The sequence below is a fragment of the Schistocerca nitens genome, chromosome 4 (assembly GCF_023898315.1).
Source record: "Schistocerca nitens isolate TAMUIC-IGC-003100 chromosome 4, iqSchNite1.1, whole genome shotgun sequence".
NCBI lineage: Eukaryota > Metazoa > Arthropoda > Insecta > Orthoptera > Acrididae > Schistocerca > Schistocerca nitens.
The window spans coordinates 877,988,186-878,015,948 of record NC_064617.1 but is presented as its reverse complement, the minus strand read 5'-3'; positions in this window follow the sequence as shown (position 1 = coordinate 878,015,948).

Genomic DNA, 27,763 nt, shown 5'->3' with positions numbered 1-27,763 from the left:
GTAGAACAACAACGTACGTTATTACTTCATTTCCTTATTTCTAACATTTTAAAATTGTACGTCGACTTTAGATGACATGTCAATCATAGATGTTCTCATCTCTGTTATGAACGCACTTTCAGTCATGTTTTGAACATTGTCCCGCTACACTTTATTAACCAATGTTTCGCCGCAAGGGATATCGGCTTTTAGAGAGTAAATTAATATAGAGTATGTCGTTCTTCTTTTCAAACATTCACATACCCATTTCTTCTTCCCTTACTGTCTTTGGGGCACGCAGTTGTAGTAATTAAAGTAGGCACAAATGGAGCGATCAAAAAGAAATGATTAGCGTACATTCGCATTCTCTTTATATAGTTTCTTTCTTGTTGCTCCCATGGCGATGGACTGTTTCTATCGCAATCAGTAAGCGTGAAAGGAAGCTACCGTACAGACAGAGGGATCTATATTTATACTTGGCAGAACTAATTCCATACTGACATAATCGACGGAATTGCTTTCGTTTCCCAAAAGATATAAATATTTATATTTCGGAAATGAATCTCTGTATTTCGCCAAGATGTCGAAGAAGAAGGTCTCTTACGTACTGGTTGTATCGAGTAAGATGTGGAGACGGCGGTTTGAAAGCGGACAGAAGTAGTACGAGGAAGGGCGTCCCTTACCCGAGGGATCGCTACTCAAGCTACCTGGCGAAGGGGCAAGTGTGGTGGCAAATGTCCGGCGTGGCAAATGTCCGGCATTCGCCATATCTACTTCATTTATCGAATGATGACCGGCACTTTATATGGGATGAGAAAACCTGAGGACAACACTGACTAAAAATACGACGAAGGAAAGAGAGCAAGGGGAAACGCGGAATATCGTAATACGATTCCTTTGTTCAACCATCACACGAACAGCGAAATTGTGGTTGAAGTAAGTGATAGTTGTTGTTATGGTCAACAGTCCAGAGAATGGTTTCATGCAGCTCTCCATGCTACTCTATACTGTACAAGCTTCTTCAGCCCTGAATAACTACTGCAACCTACATACTTCTGAATCTCCTTATTCATTTCGTGGTCTACTCTCCACGCTTCCATCCAACACTAAATTGATGATCCCTTGAAGCCTCAGAACGTGTTCTACCAACCGATCCCTTCTTCTAATCAACTTGTGCCACAAATTCCTCTTCTTCCCGGTTATGTTCAGTACATCCTCGTTAGTTACGCGATCTATCCATCTAATCTTCAGCATTCTTCTGTAGCACCACATTTCGAAAGCTTCTATTCTCTTCTTGCCAAACTATTTATCGTCCATGTTTCACTTCTGTACAAGGTTACATTCCATAAAAATACTTTCAGAAAAGACTTCCTGACACTTAAATCTATACTCGATGTTAACAAATTTCTTTTCTTCAGAAACGCTTTCCTTGGCATTGCCAGTCTACATTTTATATTCTCTACTTCTACCATCATTAGTTATTTTGCTCCCCATATAGCAAAGCTCATCTACTCGATGTTAACAAATGTGTCTCATTTTCTAATCTGATTCCCTCAGCATCACCTGATGTAATTCGTTTACATTCCATTATCCTCATTTTACATTTGTTGATGTCCATCTTATAACCTCGCTTTAAGACATTGTCCATTCCGTTCAGGTGCTCTTCCAGGTCCTTCGCTGTCTCTGACAGAACTACAGTGTCAATAGCAAACCTCAAAGTTTTTATTCCTAGTCCAAATTTATCTTTTGTTTCCTTTACTGCTTGCTCAATATACATATTGAACAACATCGGAGACAGGCTACAATCTTGTCTCACTCAATCACTGTTTCCCTTTCGTGCCCCTCAATTCTTATAACTGCCATCTGGTTTCTGTACAAATTGTAAAAATCCTTTCGTTCCCTGTATTCTACCCCTGCCACCTTCAGAATTTGAGAAGGAGTATAACAGTCAACATTGTCGAAAGCTTTCTCTGTTGTTGTTGTTGTGGTCTTCAGTCCTGAGACTGGTTTGATGCAGCTCTCCATGCTACTCTATCCTGTGCAAGCTTCTTCATCTCCCAGTACCTACTGCAACCTACATCCTTCTGAATCTGCTTGGTGTATTCATCTCTTGGTCTCCCTCTACGATTTTTACCTTCTACGCTGCCCTCCAATACTAAATTGGTGACCCTTGATGCCTCAGAACATGTCCTACCAACCGATCCCTTCGTCTAGTTAAGTTGTGCCACAAACTTCTCTATTCCCCAATCCTATTCAACACCTCCTCATTAGTTATGTGATCTACCCATCTAATCTTCAGCATTCTTCTGTAGCACCACATTTCGAAAGCTTCTATTCTCTTTTTGTCTAAACTATTTATCGTCCATGTTTCACTTCCAAACATGGCTACACTCCATACAAATACTTTCAGAAACGACTTCCTGACACATAAATCTATACTCGATGTTAACAAATTTCTCTTCTTCAGAAACGCTTTCCTTGCCATTGACAGTCTACATTTTATATCCTCTCTACTTCGACCATCATCAGTTATTTTGCTCCACAAATAGCAAAACTCCTTTACTACTTTAAGTTTCTCATTTCCTAATCTAATTCCCTCAGCATCACCCGACTTAATTCGACTACATTCCATTATCCTCGTTTTGCTTTTGTTGATGTTCATCTTATATCCCCCTTTCAAGACACTATTCATTCCGTTCAACTGCTCTTCCAGGTCCATTTCCGTCTCTGACAGAATTACAATGTCATCGGCGAACCTCAAAGTTTTTATTTCTTCTCCATGGATTTTAAAACCTACTCCGAATTTTTCTTTTGTTTCCTTCACTGCTGGCTCAATATACAGATTGAATAACATCGGGGAGAGGCTACAACCCTGTCTCACTCGCTTCTCAACCACTGCTTCCCTTTCATGCCCCTCGACTCTTATAACTGCCATTTGGTTTCTGTACAAATTGTAAAAATCCTTTCGTTACCTGTATTTTACCCCTGCCAACTTCAGAATTTGAAAGAGTGTATTCCAGGCAACATTGTCAAAAGCTTTCTCTAAGTCTACAAATACTAGAAACGTAGGTTTGCCTTTCCTTAATCTAGCTTCTAAGATAAGTCGTAGGGCCAGTATTGCCTCACGTGTTTCGATATTTCTACAGAATCCAAACTGATCTTTCCCGAGGTCGGCTTCGACTAGTTTTTCCATTCGTCTGTAAAGAATTCGCGTTAGTATTTTGCAGCCGTGACTTATTAAACTGATAGTTCGGTAATTTTCACACCTGTCAGCACCTGCTTTCTTTGGTATTGGAATTATTATATTCTTCTTGAAGTCTAAGGTATTTCGCCTGTCTCATACATCTTGCTCACCAGATGGTAGAGTTTTGTCAGGACTGGCTCTCCCAAGGCCATCAGTAGTTCTAATGGAATGTTGTCTACTCCCGGGGCCTTGTTTCGACTCAGGTCTTTCAGTGCTCTGTCAAACTCTTCACGCAGTATCTTATCTCCCATTTCGTCTTCATCTACATCCTCTTCGATTTCCATAATATTGCCCTCAAGTACATCGACCTTGTATAGACCCTCTATATACTCCTTCCATCTTTCTGGTTTCCCTTCTTTGCTTAGAACTGGGTTTCCATCTGAGCTCTTGATATTCATACAAGTGGTTCTCTTTTCTCCAAAGGTCTCTTTAATTTTCCTGTAGGCAGTATCTATCTTACCCCTAGTGATATAAGCCTCTACATCCTCACATATATCCTCTAGCCATGCCTGCTTAGCCATTTTGCACTTCCTGTCGATTTCATTTTTGAGACGTTTGTATTCCTTTCTGCTTGCTTCATTTACTGCATTTTTATATTTTCTCCTTTCATCAATTAAATTCAATATTTCTTCTGTTACCCAAGGATTTCTACCAGCCGTCGTCTTTTTACCTACTTGATCCTCTGCTGCCTTCACTACTTCATCCCTCAAAGCTACCCATTCTTCTTCTACTGTATCTCTTTCCCCCATTCCTGCCATTTGTTCTCTTATGCTCTCCCTGAAACTCTGTACAACCTCTGGTTTAGTCTGTTTATCCAGGTCCCGTCTCCTTAAATTCCCACCGTTTTGCAGTTTCTTCAGTTTTAATCTACAGTTCGTAACCAATAGATTGTGGTCAGAGTCCACATCTGCCCCTGGAAATGTCTTACAGTTTAAAACCTGGTTCCTAAATCTCTGTCTTACCATTGTATAATCTGAAATCTGTCAGTATCTCCAGGCTTCTTCCATGTATACAACCTTCTTTTATGATTCTTGAACCAAGTGTTAGCTATGATTAAGTTGTGCTCTGTGCAAAATTCTACCTGGTGGCTTCCTCTTTCATTTCTCTCCCCCAATCCATATTCACCTACTACGTTTCCTTCTTTCCCTTTTCCTACACTCGAATTTTAGTCACCCATGACAATTAAATTTTCGTCCCCCTTCACTATCTGAATAATTTCTTTTATTTCGTGATACATTTCTTCAATTTCTTCGTCATCTGCAGAGCTAGTAGGCATATAAACTTGTACTACTGGAGTAGGCATGGGCTTCGTGTCTATCTTGGCCACAATAATGCGTTCACTATGCTGTTTGTAGTAGCTTACCCGCACTCCTATTTTTTTATTCATTATTAAACCTCCTCCTGCATTACCCCTATTTGACTTCGTATTTATAACCCCGTATTCGCCTGACCAAAAGTCTTGTTCCTCCTGCCACCGAACTTCACTAATTCCCACTATATCTAACTTTAATCTATCCATTTCCCTTTTGAAATTTTCTAACCTACCTGCCCGATTAAGGGATCTGACATTCCATGCTCCGATCCGTAGAACGCCAGTTTTCTTTCTCCTGATAACGACATCCTCCTGAGTAGTCCCCGCCCTGAGATCCGAATGGGGGACTATTTTACCTTCGGAATATTTTACCCAAGAGGACGCCATCATCATTAACCATACAGTAAAGCTGCATGACCTCGGGAAAAATTTCGGCTGTAGTTTCCCCTTGCTTTCAACCGTTTGCAGTACCAGCACAGCGAGGCTGTTTTGGTTAGTGTTACAAGTCCAGATCAGTCAATCATCCAGACTGTTGCCCCTGCAACTACTGAAAAGGCTGCTGCCCCTCTTCAGGAACCACGCATTTGTCTGGCCTCTCAACAGATACCCCTCCGTTGTGGTTGCACCTACGGTACGGCTATCTATATCGCTAAGGCACGCAAGCCTCCCCACCAACGGCAAGGTTCATGGTTTATGGGGGGGCTGTCTCTAAGTCTACAAATTCTAGAAACGTAGGATTCCCTTTCCTTATCCTATGTTCTGAGATAAGTCATAGGGTCAATAGTTCTTCGCCTGTTCCAACATTTCTGCGGAATAACAGATCTTCCCTGAGATCGGCTTTTTCCATTCGTCTGTAAAGAATTCGTGCTAGTACACTACTGGCCATTAGAATTGCTACACCAAGAAGAAATGCAGATGATAAACGGGTATTCATTGGACAAATATATTATACTAGAACTGACATGTGATTACATTTTCACGCAATTTGGATGCATAGATCCTGAGAAATCAGTACCCAGAACAACCACCTCTGGCCGTAATAACAGCCTTGATACGCCTGGGCATTGAGTCAAACAGAGCTTGGATGGCGTGTGCAGGTACAGCTGCCCACGCAGCTTCAACACGATACCACAGTTCATCAAGAGTAGTGACTGGCGTATTGTGACCAGCCAGTTGCCCGGCTACCATTGACCAGACTATTTCACCTCCGGAATGCTTTTCCTAAGAGGACGTCATCATCATTTAACCATACAGTAAAGCTACATTCCCTTGGGAAAAATTACAGCTGTAGTTTCCCCTTGCTTTCAGCCTTTCGCAGTACCAACACACCAAGGCCGTTTTGGTTGATGTTGCAAGTCAGAGCAATCATGCAGACTGTTTCCCCTGGAACTACTAAAATGGCTCTTCAAGAACGACACGTTTGTCTGGCCTCCCAACAGATACCATTCCGTTGTGGCTGCACCTACGGTACGGCTATCTATATCGCTAAGGCACGCAAGCCTCCCCATCAACGGCAAGGTGCATGGTTCACAGGCGGGGGGACGCTAAGTGATAGAGGAAGACAAAATCAACCGAGACTGTTGGAAAGCACCTGGACCTGGTAAGGTAGCTGAGGTGTAACTGCACATACATTGCGAAATTACAAACTCGTTCTGTAGCGGCAGTTTATCGCAGGTCCCTGGAGCAACGAAGGTACCAAGCCATTGCTCATTCCCGTTTCCAAGAAAGGTATATAGACGTGATTATTGGCGTATCACTGAGGCCACTCTGTTTTAATATTACGGAACACGTGCTATGCTCATGAACGAAAATCTCTTTTCTAAAAATGAAAAAGGATTCCGCAAACAAGGCGCTCCACTTCCAAAAAGTATTCGACGCGGTTCCACACTGTTTTTATACTAACTTAATATGAGCTTACAGAGTATGGGAGCAAAACTTTGAGTGGACCAGTATCTTGCCACAACTGAGCACAAGAATGACCTTACAGGTGGCTATAATTTCTCACCTTACAAGCACTCATCTATATATTTTGCCGTGATTTACAATCGGAATTAGGTATCATTTGTTAGGTTGTATATCGTATTTACGAATATTTGAAGAAAACTGACATTGTCACGTACACCTTGTAAACAGTTGTTAACGTTTACTGCATGAAAGGTGATGGATTGCCTTTATTGTCAAAACGGCGTAGTGAATGATTGCCTATATTAGCAGTGGTTGGAACGCTAGTGGAAATGAAACGGTAGGCGTCACTCAGGCTCTGGGTGGAAAAGCCCACACAGGTGTGTTCGTCTGCTTAACATAGTAAATAGCCCAAGACAAACTGTCGGGTCACCTGAGCGCTGTAGCATAATACAGCGGCGGCCGGCCGGTTTTGTAGTGAAGCTGGAAGGATAACCGAATAATACTCCAGAAACTCTGAAAATCTTGGACGCAAGAGAGAGGAACGAGGGAGCGATACCTCGGAAATCACGCAGGCTGGGTTATTTCCGAGGATTTTTACTCTGAGAAGCGTACCACTGTATGAATTCCTAATTACCAGGTATAGGTATTTCCTGACAAACTTTCCACGCTGGACGACAAAAGGCTAAGATATGGTTGGCTGGCGTTCGGAAGAATCTATAGAGAGGGAGAATATTCCATGGTTTCGACAATATGATTCGCCTTCTGTAGGTAGGAGGGAGGGAGCCGAGCTTTCCTGGGAAGTCACATTGGAGAGGAAGAGATCTTCCGTTTTCAGCACCCGTGTTTGACAATCGCTCAGTATCAGCTTTTGTTGGTACAGATGGACTTGCTGTCTTTGCTGTCGGGAGATTTTATAGTTAGACACTGTGCTGTTGCGAACTTATACGATTCTGGAATTCGCCTCCAGGTAGGGAGTCAACGTTGAGTACGCAGTGTTCAGTGATTGAGAGCACTTCATCTGTCTATACTAACGTTGAGATGTTATCTGAATGCTGTCCTTGGGACTGTGCTGTTGCGAACTTATACGATTCTGGACTTCGCCTACAGGTAGGTAGTCAACGTTGAATACGCAGTGTTCAGTGATTTAGAGCACTTCTTCTGTCTGTACTAACGTTGAGATGTTATCTGAATTCTGTCCTTGTGGCTGGGAGTTCGTGTTTCTTGCCTGTAGAACACAGAGATGAATAGTCATAGATTATACTAGTCAGAGGACCGCCTTCTACCGTCGTCGTGTTTCAATGAGTTTTTTATTTTGTGGCTGGAGTTCTTGCACCATCGCAGACGTATATGAGAACCATCTCTCCGACGCATTGGATTCAGTAAATGTGGTGATATTGCTAATTGTTTCGGCTCATTAGGGCTATAAAGCGAAACAGCTGTGATCACGTAAGTTTTATTTCCACTGAGGGTCCACACCAGTGTAGACCATCTTTGAAAGTATTGTCTTCTAGTGTTTGGTACGTAGATGATGTCGGTCATCTCGCGTTATTTATATTAGACCACATAACCATAAAAAGGAGCATACATGGACAATTGATGAGTAATATTAGTTAGGTAATTCATTTGTAACTCTTTATGTCTATTAGACTTTGATATATAAACATTTGTAATATATAATTGGGTTTTAATCTACAATAAATGTGTAAGCAGAAACAACATTTGTAATTTAGTAGTTACTAGTTCCCTTAATCATTCATTTATGTTAATGTTGTAATTTATATGTTAAAGAGCAAGAAGGAGGAAATAATATTACCATTAAGAGATCCTATGAGCTGCATCAGGGGGTAGTCAGACAGGGCCAAATCTTCATTTTCGCGTTCAGTATTTTCCGTTGCGAACATACATCTTTACACCGGCCTGGAGCTGTATCTTGAAAAACATCAACCACATAGCCCTACGTTCTCGTGTAAGCGTCGTTCATAGGTGTCTGGATTCTTTTGCAGTCACCGCTACTCAGCATAGCTAATGACTGGATTAATTTTCGTTATATTTTAGTTGGAAACTTGCAGATGGTTTGTTGTTTACACTTTGGATGGTCATTAATGATTAAACTGAAATATTGTCCCAATTTAAAGGCTAACTGGATACCATGATGAACTAGAGAGGTAGGTTGCTGAAAAAGCTTTCAGATATAGAGCGAAACTCATCTAAAACCGCTTTAATTTTTAGGGTATCACTAATTCTCTTAAAACACGAAACATTTGCTGTTGTTCCATATGACGTTTTACTGTGGAGTTGAAACGAACGAGACTGTTCCTTCCTGTCTAGTGAGCAGAGTGTTTTGTTTTCTTTATTGTCAAAAGCTGTTATCTGTTTGTTAAAGACACGGCGAAATCTAAAATAACTCAGGATATTTGGTGGACTCAGTCCTTGGAAATTTATCCACTGAACAACAGCAGCGGTATTCGTAAGTCTTGACAGAGTAACTGCTTGGCTTTCGTTCTCACATAAACTGGTGTTATTAAAACTGCAACACAATGCAGCGAACGTTAAATTGGCATGAAGTGGGTAGGAGTAACGTCATCCAAATTCTGTGTATAGTGGAAGATAGCGCAATGTGTTTTTCTCACTCAGAAATCGTAGCCAGCCGCTGTGTCCGAGCGGTTCTAGGCGCTTCAGTCCGGAACCACGCCACCGCTACGGTCGCGGGTTCGAATCCTGCCTCGGGGATGGATGTGTGTGATGTCCTTAGGTTAGTCAGGTTTAAGCAGTTCTAAGTCTAGGGGACTGATGACCTCAGATGTTAAGTCCCATAGTGCTTAAAGCCATTTGAACCAGAAATCGCATTTGAGTGTCGTCCGATTGCCAGCAAGAGTTGGTATTCGACAGCTGTAGAAGCGCGGACTGTCGAGAATGCAATTTAATCGTTCCTCGCTTTTGGCGCTCGGGTAGTCAGGATCTCACGACTGTCACGCGTATATGGAATCGGAGCGTTCAAGGGGGCCGTACTCAACACCACACTGGATCTCAGCGACCCTACAGAGAACGCACATATTATTCGCTTCCCTGCAGGATCGTACAGTCACGACACGACATGAGTGTGTTTGCAGATAGGCAAGAGTCCACACAGACACTGCGACGTCGTCTGACAGAGAGAGGTGACGCAGTGGACTCGCATTCGGGAGGACGACGGTTCAAGCAAATCCTCGTCCTGCGATCCAGATTTACTTTTTCCGTGATTTCCCAAAATCACTCCGGGCAAATGCCAGGACGATTCCTTAGAAAAGGACACGGCTGATTTCCTTCCCCATCGTTTTGCAATCCGAGCTTGTGCTTCGTCCCTCATGAACGCGCTGTCGACAGGATGTTACACTGTGATCTTCTTTCTTTTTCGACGACATCTGGAGCATCAGGGGCTGTAAGCTCGGCGACCGTTGTTGAGGCTTCCCTCGACGCGGCAGCAGAGGTAGTCTCGCTTCTGCATACACGATGGACGCAGCCGTGTGTTGAGGCTCCGAGAAAAACCATTGTTGTCTAATCTAATCGCATTCATCATCGTCATACTTGACTAATGGTATGGGGTGCAACTGCGTACGTAACACTATCACCTCTTGGTCACACAGCTGGTAATTTGGGGAGCACCCGTTAAATTTGTCACTTGTTTAGCTTGAAGGCTGCGTCCTGTCTTCGAGGTCTTTGTGTCGTTCTCTCTCAACAAGGTAACTGTTGTATTGGCAGAAGAGCCAACACCGTGTTACTAGAGGAGGCCGAAATGCACGCGTTTTAGCTCACGCAGGCTGGCGTGAGGAGGGAAGGACTGTACTGACGTGAGGTCTGGAACATGACAAGGAATTAGAATTCAGAAAGCGGACGTAATTAGTTTGATACTTAACTTTAATCAATTAATGATGGACGTCGCTCTTGACGGTACATGATTCACAATATTATCTGTTCAGAATAGTAACTGAATATGGCGCCTTGCTAGGTCGTAGCAAATGACGTAGCTGAAGGCTATGCTAAACTGTCGTCTCGGCAAATGAAAGCGTATGTAGACAGTGAACCATCGCTAGCAAAGTCGGCTGTACAACTGGGCGAGTCCTAGGGAGTCTCTCTAGACTAGACCTGCCGTGTGGCGGCGCTCGGTCTGCAATCACTGATAGTGGCGACACGCGGGTCCGACGTATACTTAAGGACCGCGGCCGATTTAAAGGCTACCACCTAGCAAGTGTGGTGTCTGGCGGTGACACCACAGTAACTGCTCTCATATCTTTCTTACGTCTCTCTCTAACCTGTCTTTAACACATCTGTGACGATCTTTCTTTCTTTTTTTCTTTTTTTTCTTTTTCTTTTTCTTTTTCTTTTTTTTTTAATGGATCTCAGCACTATGGGACTTAACATCTGAGGTCATCAGTCCCCTAGAACTTAGAACTACTTAAACCTAACTAACCTAAGGACACCACACACATCCATGCCCGAGGCAGGATTCGAACCTGCGACCGAAGCAGTCTCGCGGTTCCGGACTGAAGTGCCTAGAACCGCTCGGCCACCGCGGTCGGCTCTGTGACGATCTCAGTGCAATAATAGGTCATAACGAGAAATCAAAATACTTTCATCTTAAGTATTTAAACCAAAAAAGTGCAGTGGAACACGGTTACAGTGAGACAAACAAATTAGGAATGCAGGGGTTATATCTGTTTTAGAGGGTTGCCTAACCCGGATCAGTTTTCCGACGGTAGTTTGATTCTGAGATCTGAATCAACTCCGACATTAATCAGTCATTCATTTACGCTCAGATCTCGACACATACCACATTAAAATGACAAAGAATAAGTTTCCATGGAAATGTATAACTCTCGTAATGTTGACTGAGTAATTGCCTCAACACAACGAGCACAAAGCCACCCAAAATATTGAAACACAAAGCTCTCCAGTAGATCAATTTAATCGTATATGTCCTGCTAACACTGTGGAGAGGTACTTCATCTATGTTGAAGACTGCTTGGGAAACGCTACAAGCTTTCCTAATCTGTGCAGCTCGCAAATAGAAAGTGGTGTAGTCGAAGACCTGCGAACAATACAATTTACCATGCGGCACAAGTTGCGTAGCAAATTCCTCAAATTGTGGGCTGCTCAGAAAGAGGGGGGCACTAATTCAAAATGCGACACTTACTCAAAACTCAGTAAAAGTGCGCCAGGACCACAAGTCTCTCTCCCTTCGCGACTGGACCCTAATTCTCTCTCTCCCCCCCCCCCCCCCCCCCCATAGCAGGAGGCAAGTCCAGCACGTGTCTTCCTCTAAACATAACTCCCAACTTTCAGAAAAATTCCACGTGCAAGGGATGACACCCAGGCATTGCCACAGTGACTATCGAGAAGATCACTTAATTTACGTGAATACAGGGGAACCTTGCAGGAATTTCCCATTCTTGGCTTACAGAACGCATCTTAACCTGCAATAGGTTAGTAATGGCTACTGGCCACGTTCCCCCCATTGGTCGAGCCCTTCATGCCTAAGCGCGTTTGTAGGACAGACTCAACAATATCTGGAGGGAAAGGGAACGAATTCGCTCTCTGTGGCCAAGAACTGCATGGCGTCTCGTTCTCAGATCTGTCTACAGTGGGATGCATTCGTCATGCACAATTGTACTCTTGGGACTTGCAGTGGGTTAGCGGCAGCTGCCTTCAGAGGGGAAAACCGCATTTGCCTGCACAGTGTGGACTCGGAGCTTACCAAAAATGCTTCTGCAAATGACAGTACCTTGGGGAACCACTTCCCTACTCTAGAGGTGCTGTGACTGACCTCCTGTGGTGAAGCCACACTATAGCACGAACAGCTGAGGGTACTCGTTTCGTAACAAGATAATCTGAAGCCTTCTCTCAGAGTCACCATGCCTCGTACTCTCCTAAAAATGGTCGAATAATGAGTAGAAAGATGATCAAATATCTCTCAGGGATATGTGATTCTCATGTCACATAATGCCACCCTAGACGCTGCCAGCCTCGTCTTGAACTGCCAAGGTACAGAGGGTGTTCGGCTATTGCCGTGGTCAAACTTCTCAGCAACTGGAAAACCTCTGGTGGTGGCATGCCAAGAGACAGGCGCACGTCATCACTCTCCAGCCACTATCACTCGAGACCTCTGACATAGAATTGATGCAGGATAGAACGATGTAGCTGTTTCTGTCATTATGGTTCACTTATTTTTAACAATGTCTGAAGAAACAGACATTGGTGATGATCTTGCAGCTGTGCTAAATTAATGAAATTTTATTCGCAGTTGAATCTTTCTGGCGTTCGCTGCATTAGGTATGACACATGAAAATTTGTGCTGGACCGCGACTCGAACCCCTATTTCCCGTTTGTCGTGAGCAGTCGCCTTAATCACTTCGGCCGTGTCTCGGTCCGGCAATAATTCTCATGTGTCACAATAGGTGAGTGTCAGCAATGTATGCACTTAAACTACAGTCTCTAAGAGGCGAAGTAAACACATCGTGAATGAGGAAAGATTTAATATTAGAAAACTTACATCATAAGCCATCACGTCATATTCTGTAGAAGCCTTAAGCAATGTCTAGGTAAATAGCTGCCGTAGACTGTTAATAACTAGAAATTTTATCTAGTAGGATTCACAATCGCAGGGGAGGCGACTGTTAAAAATGGAGACCGAAATGAACATTTAATATAAATCGAATGACGTTGCTTAGTTTACCGATTCGTATAAGTGTGATTTGCTCAGCTACTTTAGAAACAGATGAAAAGAGGCTAGCTGATCTGTTAAATTTTTTAGTGACTGTAGGCTTTATTTATTAATGAATAAAAAATAGGAGCGCGGATAAGCTGCTACGAACAGCATACTGAACGCATTTTTGTAGACAAGATAGACACGAAGCCCACGCCTACCGCAGTAGTACAAGTTTATATGTCAACTAGCTCTGCAGATGATGAAGAGACTGAAGAAATCTATGATGCGATGAAATAAATTATTCAGATAGTTAAGAGAGATGAAAATTTAATAGTCACGGGGGACTGGAATTCGATTGCAGGAAAAGGAAGAGAAGGAAAAGTAGTAGGTGAATATGGACTGGGTATAAGGAATGAAAGGAATACGCCTGGTAAAATTTTGCGCAGAGCATGACATAACCACAGCTAACACTTGATTTAAGAATCATGAAAGAAGGTTGTATACGTGGAAGAGGCCTGAAGACACTGGAAGATTTCAGATAGCTTATATATTGGTAAGACAGAGATTTACGAACCAGGTTTTCAATTTTAAGATATTTCCAGGTACAGAGATGGACTCTGACCACAATTTATTGGTTATGAATTGCAGATTAAAACTGAAGAAACTACGAAAAGGTAGGAATTTAAGGAGATGGGACCTGTATAAACTGAAAGAACCAGAGGTTGTATAGAGTTTCAGAGAGAGCATTAGGGAACGGTTGACGAGACCAGGGGAAAGAAATACAGTAGAACAAGAACGGATAGCTTTGAGAGATGAAATAGTGAAGGCAGCAGAGGATCACGTAGATAAAAAGACAAGGGCTAGTAGAAATCCTTGGGTAACAGGAGATATTGGATTTAATTGTTGAAATGAGAAAAATGCAGTAAATGAAGCAGGCGAAAAGGAATACAAACGTCTCAAAATTGAGATCGACAGGAAGTGCAAAGTAGCTAATAAGGGATGGCTAGAGGAAAAATGTAAGGATATAGGAGCATATATCACTTGAGGTAAGGTAGATACTACCTACAAGAAAATTAAAGATACCTTTGGTGAAAAGAGAACCACCTGTATAAATATCAAGAGCTCAGATGGCAAACCAATCCTAAGCAAAGAAGGGAAAGCGGAAAGGTAGAAGGAGTATATAGAGGGTCTATACAAGAGCGATGTAGTTGAGGGCAATATTATGGAAATGGAAGAGGACGTAGATGAAGATGAAATGGGAGATATAATACTGTGTGAAGAATTTGACAGAGCACTGAAAGACTTAAGTCGAAACAAGGCCCCGGGAGTAGACAACAGTCCATTAGAACTATTGATAGCCTTGGGAGAGCCAGCCGTGACAAAACTCTACCATCTGGTGAGCAAGATGTATGAGACAGGCGAAATATCCTCATACTTCAAGAAGAATATAATAATTCCAATTCCAAAGAAAGCAGGTGTTGACAGGTGAGAAAACGACCAAATTATCTGCTTAGTAAGTCATGGTTGCAAAATGCTAACACGAATTCTTTACACACGAATGGAAAAACTGGTTGAAGCCGACCTCGGGGAAGATCAGTTTGGATTCCGTACAAATGTTGGGACACGCGAGGCCATACTGACCCTACGACGTCTCTTGGAAGATAGATTAAGGGAAGGCAAACATACTTTTCTAGCATTTGTGAGGTTAGAGAAAGCTTTCGACAACATTGACTGGAATACTCTCAGGTGGCATACGTAAAATACAGGTAGCAGAAGGCTATTTACAGTTTGTACAGAAACCGGATGTCAGTTATAAGAGTCGAGGAGCATGAAAGGGAAGCAGTTTTTGAGAAGGGATTAAGATAGGGTTGTAGCCTATCTCCGATGTTATTCAATCTGTGTATCGAGCAACCAGTAAAGGAAACAAAAGGAAAAATGCGAAGTAGGAATTAAAATCAATGGAGAAGATATAAAAGCATTGAGGTTTGCTGATGACATTGTAATTATGTCAGAGACAGAAAAAGACCTGGAAGAGCAACTGAATGGAATGGACAGTGTCTTGAAAGGGGATATAAGATGAACATCAACAAAAGCAAAACGAGGATAATGGAATGTAGTCGAATTAAATCAGGTGATGCCGAGGGAATTACAACAGGAAATGAGACACTTAAAGTAGTAAATGAGTTTTGCTATTTGGGAAGCAAAATAACTGATGATGGTCGAAATAGAGAGGATATAAAATGGAGACTGGCAATGGCAAGGAAAGCGATTCTGAAGCAGAGAATATTGTTAACAACGAGTATAGATTTAAGTGGCAGGAAGTCTTTCTGAAAGTATTTATATGGAGTGTGGATGTGAAATATGGACGATAAACAGTTTAGACAAGAAGAGAATAGAAGCTTTAGAAGAAGAGAAATTTGTGGCACAACCTGACTATAACAAGGGATCTGTTGGTAGGACACATTCTGAGGCATGAAGGAATTAATTGTTTAGTATTGGAGGGCAGCGCGGAGGGTAAAAATCTTACAGGGAGACCAAGAGATGAATACATTAAGCAGATTCAGAAGGATGTAGGTTGCGGTAGTTACTAGAGGATGAAGAAGCTCGCAATGGATAGAGTAGCATGGAGAGCTGCATCAAACCAGTTTCCGAACTGAAGACCACAACAACAATAATAGTATTTATTTGGTTTGGATGCAAAAATTAGTTTCGCATGTTTCCGATGACTCGTAAAATGTCTAAATTTAATATTGCAATATCTGCAATACTCAAAACTTTTCGGGCACCAGCAGGTAAGATTTTTAACTTCGACTTGCTTATTCCATCAATATGAGTACGATAAACTTTCTTGCAATGTTCGAATGCTGTATTAATAGCACGATGGTTAGCTCTGTCAGCTCAGTTAAGTATTTTGGCGTAATGTTGTGAGGCAGCACGAAGTGGAACGAGTACATAAGTTCAAGGTCAGCTGAGCACTTAAGGAGACAGCGTAAAGAATGATTTTGCAATCCATACTCGAACACCGCTCGAGTGTTCGGGATCGCCACAAGATCGGATTAAAGAAGAAAACAATTATAAAAATTTAGAGACGTGCCGTTTTTCTGCCCGAAGACTAGTTTGATGCAACTCTCCATGCTACTCTGTGCAAACCTCTTCATCTCCGAATAACTACTACAACCTACATCCTTCCGAATCTACTTTCTACTTTCATCTCTTGGTCTTCCTCTACGATTTTCACCCCTCACATTTCCCTCAAATAATAAATTGGCGATCCCTTGATGTCTCATAATGTGTGTTACAAATCGACCCCTCCTTTTGGTCACGTTGTGCCACAAATTTCTTGCCTTCTTTTCAGTACCTCCTCATCAGTTACGTGACCTACCCATCTAATCTTCAACATTCTTCTGTAGCACCGTATTCCAAAAGCTTCTATTCTCTTCGTGTCTAAACTATTTCTTGCCCATATTTCACTTCAATGCATGGCTACACTTCATACAAGTATTTTCAGAAAAGTCTACCTAACATTTAAATCTATATTCGACGTTAGCAAATTTCTGTTCTTCAGAAATGCTTTTTTGACATTTCCCATCTACATTTTATATCCGCTCTACTTCGGCCATCATCAGTTATTTACTACTTTAAGTGTCTTGTTTTCTAATCTAATTCCCTTGGCGTCACCTGCTTTAAATCGGCTGCATACCATTACCGTCGTTTTACTTTTGTTGATGTTCACTTATATCCTTCTTTAAAGATAGTTTTCTATAAGAAACAGAAACTACGATTTTGCTACAACGTCTCTTCGAGGTACTCAGAGATGGAGTGCAAGCTAGGAGTATGGAAGGATGGCGAAGGATCTCGGCCGTCCACTTTCAAAGAGACCTTCCTGGTATTTACTATGACAGATTTAGCGTGACCGCGGAATAACGAAATCTGGATGTGCTGGCGTGCTTTTGAACAGTCGTCCTGCCGAATGCATATCCAATGTGCCAACTCATACGCCATCTCGTTCAGTATATTTGTTAGGTCAACGCGATTGGTAAGTGAACTTAGAAAGCAATTCTTCTAGAGTAGAAGTCAATATTTCCGACCAATACTATTGAGAAAGTTTGGAGAACCTGCATTTGAGAGATATTTTATAAGGAAGAGGAGGGCTCGTACAGAGACATAGATACCACGATCTGCGGCTCAGTCCAGATGCGTCAGTAACAAGTTAGGGAATGTCTGTCAACAGTGCTATGCAACCTCCATCACGAACTTCGGAGTATGACAGAAGTAGATGTGGAAGATGAATAATAGTGTGGTGTGGGGGCTCAGGGGCCTCAATTCCAAATGTCCGTCATTCGATTCCCAGTCAGTCCTAGCATGCTCTATGTCACTTATTGTTTTCTTCTTCTCTGACAATGATTACTGTGACAAATGTTAAGTTGGACTGTGGTACGGAGTCTACATTAAACTGTAGGTTCTCCTATAACTACAAGGTATGACAATTGGAAGGTCGGTTGAAGGCAAGACATATAACATTCAATAGGACTTCCCTTGTAAAAGCATTGTGCGGTGTTCATACCAAACCTAGGACTGAAAACGGCTTGGATTTAGACGAATATCAGGGGACCTGACACAATTTATGTTCAGTTTATCAGTTAAACAAATGCGCTCATTTTGTTACCTATAAGGTTCTTCTTCTTCCTCCGTTCAGCAGTCCGAAGGTTGGTCGTAAACAATCCTCGTTCTCCATTTACCCATATCTTCCGCAAGCCTCTTCAGCTTACGCATGTTCTTCCCAGGCCTTTCTCCTTCTATTAATTTCACAATGAATGGGCAACGTATAGGTGTCCAACCAGTCAGTCCCTCCTGTTCTTTGATAGACCTTCTTAACTATATTTCCTTTCATACGTTGCTGAAGCTTCCTCGTTGATAATTCTCTCCGTCCATAAAATCCTTAGAACTCTTCTTCATCACCACGCCTCAAACGGCTACAATCTTTTCTATTCTGGCTCCCCTAATATCCATGTCTCTGAGCCATATAGGGCACCGTTCCAAACTGAGGCTGTTACGTGGTGTTTTGTGGTGTTCTTTACGTTTTCTTCTTCTTAAATGGCGCCGGTGTTTTAACTTGTGCAGTTCTGTATTTAATCTCCTATCATGATTTGCCATACTCTGTTATTCTGCTACTCTGTCGTTTAAAGCTCTTGACTTGGTTCTGATTCTCACTGTCGAGACGTAGGGATTTTGCTACTGGAACTTTACTACAAGGGTAAGTCAATTATTATCCGCAAAGCAGCTATAAAATTTTATTGTAATCAAAAAGGAAACTTACAAGAACACCATTTTTCGACATAGTCTCCTTGCATTTCAACGCACTTGGTCCATCGCTGTACAAGCTTTCTGATGCCCTCATAAAAGAAGGTTCTCGGTTGGGCTGCGAGGCAGGAATGCACCGCTTCTGTCACTGTTTCGTCCGAGGCAAATCGACGCCCCTTAATGCCTGCTTGAGTGGACCAAACAAGTGATAGTAAGAAGGGGTAAGATCGGGACTATATGGAGGATGATACAGTACTTCAAATTTGAGTCTCTGGAGCGTTTCAGCAGTGTGGGCGAGCATTGTAGTGCAACAACACAACATCTATGTAAATAAATTATACACAACAGCAACCAGTCACTTTTTTCATTAATAATGCTTTATTACATTAACCGGTTTTCGAACCCTTTCAGGTTCATCTTCAGATGATTTCGGGAGAATCCGGGAAGCTACATCATTATTGGTAGTAGCATAATGCTGGGTGCTGGTTCTATGGCAGAAAGATGGGTCACACTTTAATGTATCGCCATGACTATAGATTATCTGTCGATATGGGTGTGAATTTAGTTTTTACTTACTGCGACAGTATAGGCGGCTTTTTTCGTATCTGTCTGCATCCATTTTGAAGTCCAGAACACTTTCACACAAGATATATTAGTTCACACTTTAACAGTGACACTTCACCAGCATCCAGCATGCTGGATGCTGGTGAAGTGTCACTGTTAAAGTGTGAACTAATATATCTTGTGTGAAAGTGTTCTGGACTTCAAAATGGATGCAGACAGATACGAAAAAAGCCGCCTATACTGTCGCAGTAAGTAAAAACTAAATTCACACCCATATCGACAGATAATCTATAGTCATGGCGATACATTAAAGTGTGACCCATCTTTCTGCCATAGAACCAGCACCCAGCATTATGCTACTACCAATAATGATGTAGCTTCCCGGATTCTCCCGAAATCATCTGAAGATGAACCTGAAAGGGTTCGAAAACCGGTTAATGTAATAAAGCATTATTAATGAAAAAAGTGACTGGTTGCTGTTGTGTATAATTTATTTACATTAATATACAGTCACGGTTCTAAAATATCCGTAATGGATAAGCATAACACAACATCTTTTGACAGCAATCATCGGCGTTTGCTTCGAATTGCCGGCTGTAGCCTGGTAGTAAGCATCTCACTGTAACGTACACTGCCGGCTGGAGTGGCCGAGCGGTTCTAGACGCTACAGTCTGGAACCGCGCGATCACAACGGTCGCATGTTCGACTCCTGCCTCGGGCATGGATGTGTGTGATGTCCTTAGGTTAGTTAGGTTTAAGTAGTTCTAAGTTCTAGGGGACTGATGACCACAGATGTTAAGTCCCATAGTGCTCAGAGCCATTTGAGCCATTTTTGAACCCATAATGTTATGTATGTGATCATTCCAATTAAAGTTGTTCGTAACTGTAATTCCTAGGTATTTAGTTGAATTTGCGGCCTTTAGATTTGACTGACTTATCGTGTAACCGAAGATTAACGGATTACTTTTAGCACTCATATGAATGACCCAACACTTTTAATTATTTGGGGACGATTGCCAATTTTCGCACCATACAGATATCTTTTCTAAATAATTTTGCAATTTCTTTTGATCGTCTGATAACTTTACTAGATGATAAACGCTAGCATCATCTGCAAACAACCTACGACAGCTGCTCAGATTGTCTCCTAAATCGTTATATAGATAAGAAATAGCAGAGGGACTATAACACTACTTCTGTTTTACTGGATGACTTTCTTTCAATTACTACGAACTGTGACCTCTCTGACAGGAAATCACGAATCCAGTCGCATAACTGAGACGATCTTCCATAAGCCGCTTGTGTGGTACAGCGTCAAAAGCCTTCTGGAAATCTAGACGCGAGATGGCCCACAACTGGTTCTTGACATCCAGTGTACTGGCAGTGGGATGAAGTTGTCTTCCATCCTTGTTCTAACACTTCCTCTGTCGGGGACAGATCTAGGGATCTTGCTGGCCACGAGTCTACCTCAACATCATGCAAACAAATGGTTCAAATGGCTCTGAGCACTATAGGACTTAATATCTGAGGTCATCAGTCCCCTAGAACTTAGAACTACTTAAACCTAATTAGCCTTAGGACATCACGCACATCCATGCCCGAGGCAGGATTCGAACCTGCGACCGTAGCAGGCGCGCGGGTCCGAACTGAAGCGCCTAGAACCGCTCGGTCACAGCGGCCGGCTCATGCAAACAGTTCATAGAAGCAGGTAACATATGTGGACGAGCATTGTCCTGTTGGAAAATGGCACCACAATACTGTCACACGAGAGGTAACACACGAAGGCACAGGAGTTCGTGACGTATCGTTGTGCAGTCAGATTCCCCTCAATCACTACTAGCCGCGTCTTGAAGTCATACTCTACCGCTGCCTACCCCATAACGCCAGGAGCGACACCGCTGTGCCTCTGCAAAACACTGGAAGGGTTGCACCTCCACCCAAGTTGCCACCAATGGTGAGCCTGGGTAAGCAGAACAGCGATTCATCGCGGAACACAATGCGACGTTGCGATGCATCAGCAGACAGTGCTTCCTGGTCCCAGCAGCGCTTCAAACGCAGTAATTTGTGCTGTGGTGTTAATGGAAGCATGCACAGGACACGGCATTCCCTAGACCGGCAGCTGCTAGTCTCCGGCCAATGGTGCGGGATGATACTGCTTCCTTCTGCTTATACGTTGCGAAAATACCGTGAAGATGAAATTAGAGAAATTCGTGCTCACACGGAAGCTTGCCAGCAATCATTCTTCCTGCGAACCATTCCCGACTCGAACAGGAAAGGGGAAAAGTTGCCATGGTATACAAAGTACCCTCCGCCACACACTGTAAAGTACAGGGTGATTCAAAAAGAGTACCACAATTTTAAAAATGTATATTTAATGAAAGAAACATAATATAACCTTCTGTTATACATCATTACAAAGAGTATTTAAAAAGGTTTTTTTTTCACTCAAAAACAAGTTCAGAGATGTTTAATATGGCCCCCTCCAGACACACGAGCAATATCAACCCGATACTCCAACTCGTTCCTCACTCTCTGTAGCATATCAGGCGTAACAGTTTGGATAGCTGCTGTTATTTCTCGTTTCAAATCATCAATGGTGGCTGGGAGAGGTGACCGAAACACCATATCCTTAACATACCCCCATAAGAAAAAATCGCGGGGGGTAAGATCAGGGCTTCTTGGAGGCCAGTGATGAAGTGCTCTGTCACGGGCTGCCTGGCGGCCGATCCATCGCCTCGGGTAGTTGACGTTCAGGTAGTTACGGACAGATAAGTGCCAATGTGGTGGCGCTCCATCCTGCTGAAATATGAATTGTTGTGCTTCTTGTTCGAGCTGAAGGAACAGCCAATTCTCTAACATCTCCAGATACTGTAGTCCAGTTACAGTAGCACCTTCGAAGACGCCTAGTCAACAGCGCCTCAAGCGAACAAATATACAACAAAATGAAACTTTATAGCTCCCTTAATTCGCCGACAGATAGTGCTTAGCTCTGCCTTTTGTCGTTGCAGAGTTTTAAATTCCTAAAGTTGTGGTATTCTTTTTGAATCACCCTGTATAATGTAGACGTTGGAAGTTAGCTGAGGAACTTGGAGATTGATATATTAGTGGAAATACAATAATTTCTGCTAAAATTGTTTTGAGGGGGCGGTGTCATGACACCATTTAAATCTCCCCTCCCCCCCCCCCCCCCCCCTTGGATGCGCGCGAGGACCTGTCTGAACCCCTGCTACCCTCAGCGATTAGGTGGACCATTAATTATAAGATTATCTACGACCAAACTCGAGGGCAGTTTTCACCTCGTTATGTATGCGCAGATGTAAACACGGGGAAGAGAAGCGCGAGGCAGAGAGGGTGAGAGGAGGGAAAGGGGGGGGGGAGATGGCGGCGGGCTGTGATTGGCCGGTGTGGGTGGGGCGGGAGGCGAGCCAAGTGGCCTCTCTGCAGGATTGGAGGCCGCCGGCGGCGCCCTTTGATCGCCGCCCTGATGCGCCCTAAATGGAGTTAAAGGGCCGCTGCCGTTAATCTGATCCCATTACCTAATAAAAACACCGGGGGTAGGATGGGGCGCCCCGTGCACTTGCGCTGCTATCAGCATCGTGTAATATGAAGGGGAGCGCGACGAGGCTGTAGCCGTTCACCCACTTTATTTATTACACAGGGCGAGTGGCGCAAGACGTGCACTTCTTTTATTTTCTCAACGGTTGCAGATACGTAATCGGGGTTTTCGGGAAATAACACTACCGAGAGGAGCTCATAGTTTTGTTACATGATTAATGCTATTAATTCTAATATTAAAAGAGATATGGAAGCAAGTACGGTATTTTTAATGGGACGGTATATTTCGAAGCTAAAATTAGTAGATATGTTTTGCTATTTGGGCAGTAAAATAACTGACGATGGCCGAAGTAGAGTTGATATGAAATGTATACTGGCTGAAGCAACAAACGTGTTTCTGAAAAGAGAATTTATTAACATTGACTACCAATTTAAGTATGAGGGACTCTTTCCTGAAGGTATTTGCATGGAGTGTACCCTTTTCCGGAAGTGAATCGCGGTTCAGACAAGAAAAGAATAAGCTTAAATTTATTCATGGTATATGCATGTTGTTTGACAGCTGTGACTGTACTGTAAGAGTCTTATGAAATAATATAGACTGCGATAGTCATTTGTTACTAATATTTTATTAGCACGACGTGTTTCGGCAGCATTCTGGCATCATAGAGTGCATTTTAACTTACATTTACACTGTGATTAACATGAATTGAATGGAATAAGCGGATTCAAAACGATGTAATTTGCACATGGTTTGTAGATATGAAGTGGCCTGCACAGGTTAGACTGGTGTTGAGACATACATGAAACCAGCCTTAGGACTGAAGGCCGCGAACCTGAAATCTTGTTGGACACACGTTTAGCGACGGAGCCTGGCGGCGGAGCCCCCTGTGGCGGTGTTTAAACCGCGGTAGAGAAAACTTGCCACCTTGCCTGTCAGTTACAGCTCATTCCTCACATGCGTTTGCCAACATTAACAAGGCTTACGTCACTGTACTCATGTTTTAACAGGCTTTCAAATGCCTTAGAAAGTATACCTACTCATAAAAAATACTCGTCTCCGTTCTCGGTTGATACAACGGCTATGCAACAGTGTTACGTGTGCCCCCGTATACCGTATACAGGAAATATCTTTTAGAAATCTTGATATGCTCAGGAAATAATGTGTGTCACGTCTTATACCATTCACTCTGTATACGCAGACTGCAATATTTAGCAGGGGGAATGCGCACACGCGAGATTAATGCCATCACAGACACACATTCATTACTCTTTCCCGACTATCAACTCATCAACTAAAATGCACAAGGTGATCCTGAGTTTGTCACACATTGCAGGCAGCTCAGAAGGGACGAGGCAGGGAATGGGCAAGTCTTCCCTTCATTCCCGTTCACCCGCGGCTTTATTTGCCGTCTGAAGTCTGAAAAATATTGCCTTACCAATGGACTTCGTTATAAGTCTTGTTACGGTTTATTGTTCGCAATAAATGTTCTGCGATTTTATTTACTAGTGCGTATCTTTAATAACTTACATAGCAGCATTCTTAACAAACTATTTACATAGCATCTATTGATACAATGGCCACACAAATAGAAAAAAAAATGAGTGATATTATTCTCTCAAGTATTAGTGCTCGGACACGTAATATACACTCTAAGACAAAAAACGATGCACCACGAAGGAGTTATGCAAATTAGTCACAAACTGATATTCATACAGGTATCGACCGATAATACGAAATTGTAAATTTTGGTTGCCGATGGATGAATGTATGACGCTCTAGCGCAGCTTTATCTCGAAGCTGGCATAGATAGTAAATAGGGAACATGTCGATATCAGGTCTCCTACTTTTTTATAAGTACAGAACTCTCTGTTTGTGTGGCAGTTGGTCACACTGTTATGAAGAGTGCTTCACGCGCTGTATGAAAACACACGCACGCCGCGCTGAGGCGCTCAGTTTTGGCTTGGCAGCCGTTGAGAACGGAGCTCCCGTTGGATGTTACCGCCAAGTGCGAATTGCGCGCAGTTATTCAGTTTTTGAACGCAAAAGGCACTGCGCCGATTGAAATCCGTCGCCAATTGACGGAACTGTATGGTTAGTCGTGCATGGATATCAAAAATGTTTGTAAGTCGTGTAGAGAGATTGAAGCTGGTCGGACCGAAATTCACAACGAACAAAGGAGCGGGAGACTGTCAATTTCTAAGGAGACGGTGTTGAAGGTTGAGTAAGGCATGCGTGAAGATCGGCGGATCACCCTACACGTTGGTTCCTGAGGTTTCCCGAAGCACCGCTCACAGAATTTTAACGGAAACATTGAACTACCGGAAGGTGTGCGCAAGATGGGTGCCACGCATGCTGACTGAGGGCCACGAGTTGATGCTTCTCGCGCATTTCTTCATCGCCTTGCAGCCGAACAGGACAACTTTCTGGACTCAATTGTCACGGGTGACGAAACCTGAGCATACCACTTTACACCTGAGACCAAGCAACAAACACGCCAGTGGCGGCGTCCTTCTTCTCCAAAGCCGCGGAAATTCAAACAAACACAGTCTGCCGGTAAAGTCATGACAAGCGTTTTTTGGGATCGGAAGGGGGTATTGTTGATCGACTTCATGCCCACTGGGAGCTCAATTAACGCTGACAGGTTCTGTGAGATTCTGAATAAACTCAAACGGGCAATTCAGAACCGGAGAAGAGGAATGTTGAGCAAGGGCGTACACATTCTCCGTGACAACGCTCGCCCACGCATCGCTTTGCAAACCGTTGCTCTCCTGCAGCAGTTTCAGTGGAACATAATCACCCACCCACCCTATAGTCCTGACTTGGCGCCCAGTGACTATCATCTGTTCCCTAGGTTAAAAGAACATTTGGCCGCAAAGCGATTCAGCTCCGACGACGAGATGAAAGAAGAGGTTCATAACTTTCTGAACAGTACGGCGGCGAACTGGTATGCCATGGGCATACATAAACTGCCACAGCGTCTACAAAAATGCATCGACAGCAATGGTGATTGTCGAAAAATAGCTAAATGTTCAAGCTGTAAACTGATGTAAATCATTGTAGAAATAGACAGGTCTATGTACAGGGCTATTACAAATGATTGAAGCGATTTCATAAATTCACTGTAGCTCCATTCATTGACATATGGTCACGACACACTACAGATACGTAGAAAAACTCATAAAGTTTTGTTCGGCTGAAACCGCACTTCAGGTTTCTGCCGCCAGAGCGCTCGAGAGCGCAGTGAGTCAAAATGGCGACAGGAGCCGAGAAAGCGTATGTCGTGCTTGAAATGCACTCACATTAGTCAGTCATAACAGTGCAACGACACTTCAGGACGAAGTTCAACAAAGATCCACCAACTGCTAACTCCATTCGGCGATGGTATGCGCAGTTTAAAGCTTCTGGATGCCTCTGTAAGGGGAAATCAACGGGTCGGCCTGCAGTGAGCGAAGAAACGGTTGAACGCGTGCGGGCAAGTTTCACGCGTAGCCCGCGGAAGTCGACGAATAAAGCAAGCAGTGAGCTAAACGTACCACAGCCGACGGTTTGGAAAATCTTACGGAAAAGGCTTAAGGAGAAGCCTTACCGTTTACAATCGCTACAAGCCCTGACACCCGATGACAAAGTCAAACGCTTTGAATTTTCGGCGCGGTTGCAACAGCTCATGGAAGAGGATGCGTTCAGTGCGAAACTTGTTTTCAGTGATGAAGCAACATTTTTTCTTAATGGTGAAGTGAACAGACACAATGTGCGAATCTGGGCTGTAGAGAATCCTCACGCATTCGTGCAGCAAATTCGCAATTCACCAAAAGTTAACGTGTTTTGTGCAATCTCACGGTTTAAAGTTTACGGCCCCTTTTTCTTCTGCGAAAAAAACGTTACAGGACACGTGTATCTGGACATGCTGGAAAATTGGCTCATGCCACAACTGGAGACCGACAGCGCCGACTTCATCTTTCAGCAGGATGGTGCTCCACCGCACTTCCATCATGATGTTCGGCATTTCTTAAACAGGAGATTGGAAAACCGATGAATCGGTCGTGGTGGAGATTCATGTCATGGCCTCCACGCTCTCCCGACTTAACCCCATGCGATTTCTTTCTGTGGGGTTATGTGAAAGATTCAGTGTTTAAACCTCCTCTACCAAGACACGTGCCAGAACTGCGAGCTCACATCAACGATGCTTTCGAACTCATTGATGGGGACATGCTGCGCCGAGTGTGGGAGGAACTTGATTATCGGCTTGATGTCTGCCGAATCACTAAAGGGGCACATATCGAACATTTGTGAATGCCTAAAAAAACTTTTTGAGTTTTTGTATGTGTGTGCAAAGCGTTGTGAAAATATCTCAAATAATAAAGTTATTGCAGAGCTGTGAAATCGCTTCAATCATTTGTAATAACCATGTACTTACAAAAAAATAGGAGACCTTAGTTTTGGGATTACCCTCGTAGGATGTTTAATGACCTTAATAAACGGAAACGACTTATCGGATAGCAACAGCATCACTGTGAGATTCTTCGCTGACGATGCTGTTGTACCGTCGTTTTACGATCGTAGGGAAATACAGAAAGATTGGGACAAAATTTCCACTTGGTGTAATTATGACAGCTGTCTTTAAGCGTCTATAAATACAAAATAATGCCTATAACAAAGACAAATGGTTCTGAGCACTATGGGACTCAACTGCTGAGGTCATAAGTCCTCTAGAACTTACAACTACTTAAACCTAACTAACCTAAGGACAACACAAACATCCATGCCCGAGGCAGGATTCGAACCTGCGACCGTAGCGGTCGCGCGGTTCCAGACTGTAGCGCCAGAACCGCTCGGCCACCAGCGGCCGGCATCAAAGACAAAGCTGCGAACATGAGAATAAAGTAAGAAAAATTAGGGCACGTGCAGAAGCATGTCGACACACAGATTCCGTCGTTCAGTACGCGAGTAGAGAACAAAAGGAATTCGCTAATAAAGGCGACAAGCTTTGTACAGCTGCCTGCTGAAAATATAGTGAGGTGATACTTCGTGGTCACGGGATACCTCCTAATATCGTGTCGAATTCCCTTTTGCCCGGCATAGTGCAGCACTCGACGTGGCACGGCCTTAACAGATCGCTGGACGTCCCCTGCAGAAATATTGAGGCAAGCTGTCTCTGTAGCCGTCGATAGCTGCGAAAGTTTTGCCGGTGCAGGATTTCGTGGACGACCTGAGCCCTCGATT